Here is an 8,373-nt window from a genome sequence, read left to right as displayed (position 1 = left end):
CCAATGCCTGACAACCCTCCTGTGAACAAATTTTTCCTCATATCCAATCTGAACCTCCCCTGGGGCAACTTGAGGCTGTTTCCAATCATCCTGGCATGTCCTTGCCCAGTATGTCCTCCCACCCCCATTGCTCCCAAGTCCCTGTGCTTACTAGCTAGGAAATATGCCCAGATGGTGCAAAGCTAATTTTTTCAGCACACCTCAGAAGAAGTATTATACTTGCTTTTGCTTACACACCAGCTAGCGTGGTCTAAAGCAGTAGGTGTGGGCCAGTTAAATAACTCTGAAAAAGAACTTCTGCTGAGTTCTGTGTCTTGCAGGGACTCTGCTGTGCCACCCCAGTGCTCCCCACCCTAGTAAGAGCAGTTTCCTCTGTGGCGCTTGGCACCCAGCTGCTCAGCTTCTTCCTCCAGAGAAAGAAGAATATTTCTTTACCTCCTCTTCCTCCCAGCCCAAGTAAGAGCATCTAGAGACTGGGAGTTCTTTCTGTGACAGCAATAAAACCTCTTTCCCTAGCACAGGCACTGTCTGCAGATCTGGCTGGGACAACTCCAGCTCAGCTGAAGATGATGGTGGAAGGATATCCTGAGCATCATTAGGTTCTCACCACCAAAAAGAGAAATAAACCATGGTGGTGCTTAACAATAGCCTCTGTAATAGAGAACTTGGATTCTCACCTCCCCGAAAGCCACAGTTTCTCAGCACCAATTGGGAAACTTGCACTGATACTTAATAAAGTTGATAATCACTCAGCAGCATGGGACCCACTGAATCATAAAGTTTTTAATTTGTGTGGGCAAAGTTTAAAATTAAAGGATGTTTTCTAAGTAAAAAATGAATAACGGTATAACCGAGCAGCAGCAGCAACTGATGCTCAAAATGAGAGTTCTAGCTACTGGTTTCCCAGCATCCATTTCCATGGGATGTGGCAGCTGGCAGGTGCTCTGCAAGACCATTTACTTACTCCCTCCCCGCCCGATCCTTTGCTGGAAGTTCATGGCTCCCTCAGCGGTGCTGGGGATTAAAAGTGTAATCTATGTTAGAGCTAATATATGTTTGGTACTATAATAAGCAAATATAGTATTATGGATCTTGTGGTCAGCTCACTGTGTTTGATAAATATGATCAATACATGTTATTCCCCTCTGAGATTCACCCACCATCATCTCTCCATGTTCACCTCTTCCCAGTGGTCATTTGGGTATAATTATTCCCACCAAGAGCCTACCTCTAATGTGCCCACCATCTTACCTCCTGCCATAAATTGGTCTGATACAGGCACTAAGATAACAAATCTGGACTGTATTATTATTGCTGTTAATATACTAGTTCCTTGATCCTAAAATAGGGTAACAATCTAATAGTTTCCTGTAACTATAGTAAAGTAACATGTACCTAACGAATGGTCCCTCATGAGGTATTTGTGTAACTGAACTAAGTTACACCTACCTAAGTCTAGAAGCAATGTCCTAAGCTTGAATATTCTTCAGCAACACTGTCAACAGCTCTTGTTCTCTGTGAAGTAATGGACCACCTCTCCCTTTCCTAACAGTATCTCTGAATATTTACACTTCAGTTTGTGGCTTGCATTGATTTTATTTCCACATTTTCTACTCTTCTTCTAAACTTAATCCTAGCAACTGAAGCTTTCTGTGCACTTCATCTTTTGTTTGAAGGCACTAATGAGCTCTTGATCTTCCACACTGGGATAATTCGTATGTCCATATTTTAAGGACTTGCAGCTCTCCTGAAACTCCTTGTTCTAGACTTTTTTCCCCCATGACATGTTTCCTCTTCGTGCTCTGAGATTACATGCACCTTCTTTGTGGAAGTTTGCTGTTTGTTGAGCTTCCTGAGAAACAGTGAACTCCTTGAGAAATTTCAACCAAATTTGACAAATTTCACTCAACTCAGAGAGATGTTTCAAGTCATTACATTCCTATAAGGGGCACGGAACAACCCAACTAGGAATGAAAAGAGATTGGATAAATACATCAGTTCAGCAAAGGCTGTTGTTAGAGCTCAACTCATTAGGAATCAGAGAATCCAACCATAAATTTATTCTTGATATTACAATGCAACAGTGGACAACATTCATTCTGCTGTTCAAAACATTATTTGCTCCTCTCCTTCCCTGAGAGTAAACTCTTACCACCTCATGATGTCTTACTTGAGCTGCCTTTAAGCCCTGCACTGAGAGGTGATGTCACTTCACTGGTAAAAAAGAAAACAGAGGACCTCTTCTTGGCTGCTTTCCTCAGCCTTCTGTATCAAAACTCTCCTAGGAACCTTGCCTGTATTTTGCTGCATCCCCTTCTCAAGCCACATTTGCAGAGTCACCATTCTCCATTACCATCAACTTCTGCATCTCAGGTGACTCATCTTGGCCAGCTGCAGAATGGCCCAACACACCTCAGGCAGATCCAGTTTGAAATCTATAATGAACTCTCACCACAATGACAGCATTTCCTCTCTTTCAATTTGTTACTGCCATAGATTTTCAATTGGTCAATTTTCCATACTTCAGAGAAGACATACTGACTTATTCTCTGACAAAGTCTATTCTCTCTTCAAGTCGCTGTCGCTGAAAGAAGTTCTGTATATGTTAATGTTCAAGCCCTGTAAATAAATAAATAGAACCATGTTTCTGTTATGCCAATGCAGTCATAACTTTGATCATACACTAAAGTCTTTCTGCATATTCCTGTACTTACTGCATTTATATACAGACATCTGGAATTTTAAACATATCGATTCATTATCCTCATTATTGTTTCTCCTCTGATCTTATAAATTAATACCCTCATTCTATATAATCTTTGGTTCCTGTCGCATTGTGTTTCTGGGCACTGATATCCTTGATTGCTATAGACTGACTGCGCACTGGGAGCTGTGTGGACCTATAGTGCTGTGCCCAGCCTTGTCCCATCCTCAGCAAATAAATGGATGAAGCAGAGCAATTCAGTGGAGGGCAACCAGGATGGAGCACGTGCCCTTTGAGAAGAGGTTGTGGGCACAGGCCTTGTACAGCTGAGATGAGATGGTTTTGGAGAGGACCTAACAGAAGGCTCCAAGCACCTAAAGCAAGGTTAGCAAGACCAAGCCAGGTACTTTATGCCAGTGTGCAGTTGAAGGACAAGACACAACAGGCAGGAGCTGAAGAAAAAAAAAGTTCAGACTTGCTAAAAGAACTTTTTCATATGAAGGAAAATCAGACACAGGAACATCTTACTCAGAGAGGTTGTGCAGTCTGCATTCTTGCAAGTTTTCAAGGCCTGAATGGATGAAGACCTAAGCAACCTGATCTGATTTCATAACTGACCCAGCTTTGAGCAGGAGGTTGGACTAGAGATTTTCTTAGGTCCCTTCCAATGTGTATTAGTTTAGTATTTGATTTTTTGCCTTCTCAGAATACCATCAGCCATTGAAGCCATTGTAAAACATCAAGTTCTCCCCCCTGTGTTGGCACTGGCGCTACAGAGACTCCCTTGCCCTTGCAAACCTCCTGCACTACATGAAGGAAGTCTTTATGCTTGTAGATATTTTTAAGTCTTGCCATCTCTTCCTCCTCGTAACTTTTGACACTCTGCCTTTACCCAAATGTATTTTTTTGCTTTTGAAGTCTACATAGCTCTCAGATTCATCAGTGTACAGCATGGGGGAAAAATGGACCCTTTACACTGTCATGACTCTACGCCACCAACTGTTGGCATCACTGCCCAGAGCGCACTTAGGGACCTACTCTCCTTGGATATGCATTTATCTGGAGAAAAAGGAGTACCAGTCTCTCCTGCTCTCAAGATGCAGAAGATGGTGGTGGAGAGGGGTATCCCAGCCTGGGCCAGTGACACTAGTCAATACACCTGTGGAAATCCATGAAGTCTCATTTAAAAGGAGCAGTAAACTCTTCCTGTTGATGTAGTCACAGGTATGGTCACAGTGCTAGATACTGAGGACTCAACACTGGGTGAGGCTCCACATACCTTTAGGATTTTGCCAGGAAAAGGCAGATTTTGTTGTCCATCTTTGCAGTAGACTTTCCCACTCCAAAGTCCTCAGCCAATGAGCAACAGAAGCCATTTGGGCACCCTTTCCCTCACATGTAGTGGTGCTTGGAAGGTGTTGTGCTCTTTTAGAAACTCAGAGAGCAGCTCCCTACAGCAGTCTTCACACTCTTCTTCCAAATTATAAACATAATGTAAATCCACTAATTTGTAGCTGTCTCTTGGGCTCAGAGCCTCCTAATAGCAACAGAGAAGGTAGTCTAAAACACATACCAAAGGAGGAACTACAATGATCTTCTTATCCATGTGGCCAGTTCCATAAATAATTGCTATCTGTTCTTTTTCACAGACACTTTCCAGTATCTCCAGCAGCAATTTACCTCTGCATCTTTGTCAGACTTCAAGGTGAGTCTTGTCTGCTGCCCTTCTAGAGGATGGGCATGGTCAAAAAGTGAGCTGTCATGGCTTACAGAAACAGATGGTCAACACAGTCCCATGATAAGAAACAGCAACAAAGCAACAATATTCATCTAAATATACAAACTGTCTGCGCTACTGATGGGATAACGTGGGGTAGCCTACAAGTTACTGAGTCACTGGACCAACGTGTTGCAAAGACACAAGCACACAGCAGCCAGCACAACACCCCGCAGCATCCTCCTGCAACAACTCTCCATAGAAATGAAGGCAGCTCAACAAAAGGTGCTTTGGCCCACTGGCTCACTTCAAAAAACTGATACAAATCGGTCACACAAACATATTGCCAAGTGTACAGCATTCAAATGGTGAGCAGCTGTCAGTGGTAACTTAATTATAATACTGCAGAACATCAAGAAGACTTAGTCAGTAGGTCACCTCTACCACACCTTGGGCCCACAGACCTCAGGTCTACCACATTTTCAACTCCAAATTTCTAAACAGTAAAAAGAACTTCTGAAGCAGCCAAATTAATTTGTCTATATGTTCCTTCCTCCTTCCTCAGCAGAGTGGGTCTTACCTAAGATTCCTGGTTTTCCGCCTTCCTTGTTTGCTGCCAAAGAGTGGGAAAACATGGAGCAATGTGAAATTGAAGGGCAAATAATACAAGCCATACAGAACTAAGCTTCTGAGGCAATAAAGTATCAGTGCTGCCTTTATAGCAAGAGCACAGCAACTGTCATAACAAGCACTGATGAACACCAGGCTCCATTAGACACGTCGGCATGCACACATGGTACTTGTAGCCTTTACAGATATCCTGGTACCCACCAAGCATCTACTCACGGTGCTAAAATCAACCACTTGCCATCAGCCAAAAACTTCAGGGAATACAACAAAAACCTTGACACCTGTCTCAGTTTTGCCATGTTCTTACCTGAGCCTACATGGATACTGACGCAGGCGATAAATCTGAACCCAGCATCAAGCTCACAAATACTTTGTCATGCTCAGACAGACAGGCTCTCTGGGATTAAGAAATTAAAAACTCTGTCGCTTTTTAGCAGAACCCTTTCCCCTCAACAGTAAGTTTCTAAAGGTATTTCATGATAGAAGGCAAACATTTTATCCAAGCTGGAAACAGCCTTGGGAGCAAGTAGATAGATGTAGTTATCTAGGTGCTCAAATAAAAAGAGCTGGCTCTGAAATGATCTGTATCATTGCTGGGGGAAAAGGAGAAGGAGATATACCACCATTAACCTTTGAGATTGACACTGTACCAACTTGGTAAGAAACTACCTTAATGAGTACAGCAACTGATCACATAGAAACTCTTAAGAACTGTGGCATCTGCTTATATTGTAGCCCTGTGTAAAGGATGCCTAAAGGCTCTGGGCTACGAAAAGCTACGGGCTGGAAAAATGTAAAGGTAGCAATTTAAAACAGGACATTAAAAACTCTTCACTTGATCTGAAGTTTGCTAAAAAGAGTCAGAAGGTACAACTGATTTAACTTAATATCATAAAAACAAAATGTGTATTTCTACCAAGCCTGCCCCAGCAAATGGCATTTTTCTACACAAATATCTGTAATATGCCTGTGTCAAGATGCCAGCACACTTCTGGCAACACCAACTGCAGTAGGTGATTAGAATTTATGCTGTGTAAAATTAACTTTTAGATTAAATGAAAATTATGAACCAAAATGCAAAAGCATTTATATGGCAATTTACCTACACCATTTGTTTAAAAAGTGTCAAGGCAAGTGAATATAAAGCTGTGCTCTGAAGAGCTGGCAGATTAATAGCTCTGGCTATTCCAGCAGCTTCTTTGCCAGCCCCACAGCTCCTCCCCACCAGAAACCAGACGTGTACGCATGTTAAGTCACTGACACACCAAACTACCTTCATTTCTTAAGACGGAGGGAAGAACAACAAAGGAAAATTAGAAAACGTTATCTACAGAAAACTGAAAAAACTCCTATTTTGTATCATCAGATCTCAGGCAGGGGAAATGAGACATTCTGCTGGATCAGTGAAGATCTTGATTCTTTTTCAAGATGCTTGGAAAACTGTGTTGTGTAAAGCTTAAGAGAATTGAGTGAAAGCATCCAACATGTTGCAAACTTGAAACAGAAGTATTTCACTATTTACATTATTTTGGTGATACATTTCACCAGAGTAGAAAAAAAAAATCTGAACAGAACATTGCCACCACACTTCAGATCTACATCTCAGTTTAATTCTGCAACCTAAACCAACAATCTGCTGCTAATAATGGTTTTGCAGAGTGAGATTCTTTACTTTATGATAAAAAGAAATCTAAACATACTCCAAATATTTACTGCCAAGGCACCAACAGAAATATCTTCCAAACTCCAGCATGGTGCTTGTTGCATAAAGCTGTAAAGCATGAGGTTTTACATTCTTTCAAGATAAACTGTTTCACCTGATCTAATGTAACTGTCTATGTTCTTATACATATCTCCAATTATTTTCTTTTAATCCTATTATGCCCCTGGCTTCAATAATATCTTGAGGATGGAGTTCACAGTCATGCATGTCATAAAAAGCATTTTCTGCTATTGATTTTAAAGGTGCTGCCTTCAGTTTTCATCATGTTTTCTGTATCCCTGCAAAAATTACACTATGTGTTGTGTACCTCTGGTTTATACATACCAACATCTGAAATAAGGAATCACAAACACTTCATTTGTTCTCAGCTACTCACTACCCACTTACCTTTTACCTGAGCTATCTTTTTTTGATATGAGAGAGACAAGTATGAACACTGATAAAACTCAGAGTTTACAGTATTTTGTTAAACCTTCCATACCATCACTTTTTGAACCTTCTGGTTGTCCTGGGACTTCTGATGATGCCCACTGAACAGAAATTTTACAGTGTGGGCCACAGAATTTCTCCTGACAGCTAGAATAGAATTATTAACAGCATATGAGTAAATGGATATTATACCACCCTGTACCAACTTTATTTGTAAACCTCAGCTATTTCTCACGTTCTGCTCTGGTCCACTGCATTTCCACAAAGTTTTAAATCCTACACGGTCTAAGCAGCACCACGTCCACCTCATTCAGCTACCAGAACATGTTCCGTTCTTCAATTTATTTAAACAGTGGTTCCAATAGAGCTCTGCCATAATAAATTATCAATCTCCATAATTTTTTCTATTTAACATTTACTCCTATCCCCGCCCCCCACTTACCTAATTTCCAGTCCTTCACAGTCCACTTTACTGCATACTTTATTTTTACAGCAGCAGCTGCTCAGAGAACTTCAGTCTTTGTGAACATAAAGATCAATTCCATCAGATTGTTTTCTGATGTTTTACAACAATTCTAATAGATTAAGGGGCAGGTTTGAACATTGTGGGGCTTTTGTTGTTTACTCCTTTTTTTTTTTTTTTTTTTTTTTTTTAAGTTACTACTTTATCCAGCTCTCTGTTCACTTCAAAAGGTTGGTTTGAGTTCATTCCATAGGATTTCACCCTTACGCTTCTACTTTATGATACAGCAACTGTTGCCCATCTAGGAAACCCAGGTACTCGCTTTTTAAACTTCTTCAAGGCCTTTGGTTGAATTCTACATGCTGATGTAACAATTTATTGTCACTTTGAAAATTCAAGTACCCACTCCTTTTTTGGAATTTAAGATCTGATCATGCTGCTTCTAAAATAATTTTTAAAAAGAAAAAAACCGCATTGAAGTTATTTCAGCATTCGCTGTGGTGAGAACTGTAGAAGTACAGTATTTTTGCACTAAAGTCTCTTCCGCTCTTTAATCAGGAGTATTTTCTCAAAAAATCAATTATCTTAAACATTTAAAAGTAATTTTAGATATGAAAACAAAAGCAGGACTATTTGCAAGAAGTTACATTTATCCTGCTCTACAAAGTAGCGCATTTGATTACTTATGTTCCAACATTGTGAATTCA

This window comes from Nesoenas mayeri, assembly GCF_963082525.1.
Source record: "Nesoenas mayeri genome assembly, chromosome: 2".
Lineage (NCBI taxonomy): Eukaryota > Metazoa > Chordata > Aves > Columbiformes > Columbidae > Nesoenas > Nesoenas mayeri.
This window is presented reverse-complemented; position numbering follows the sequence as displayed.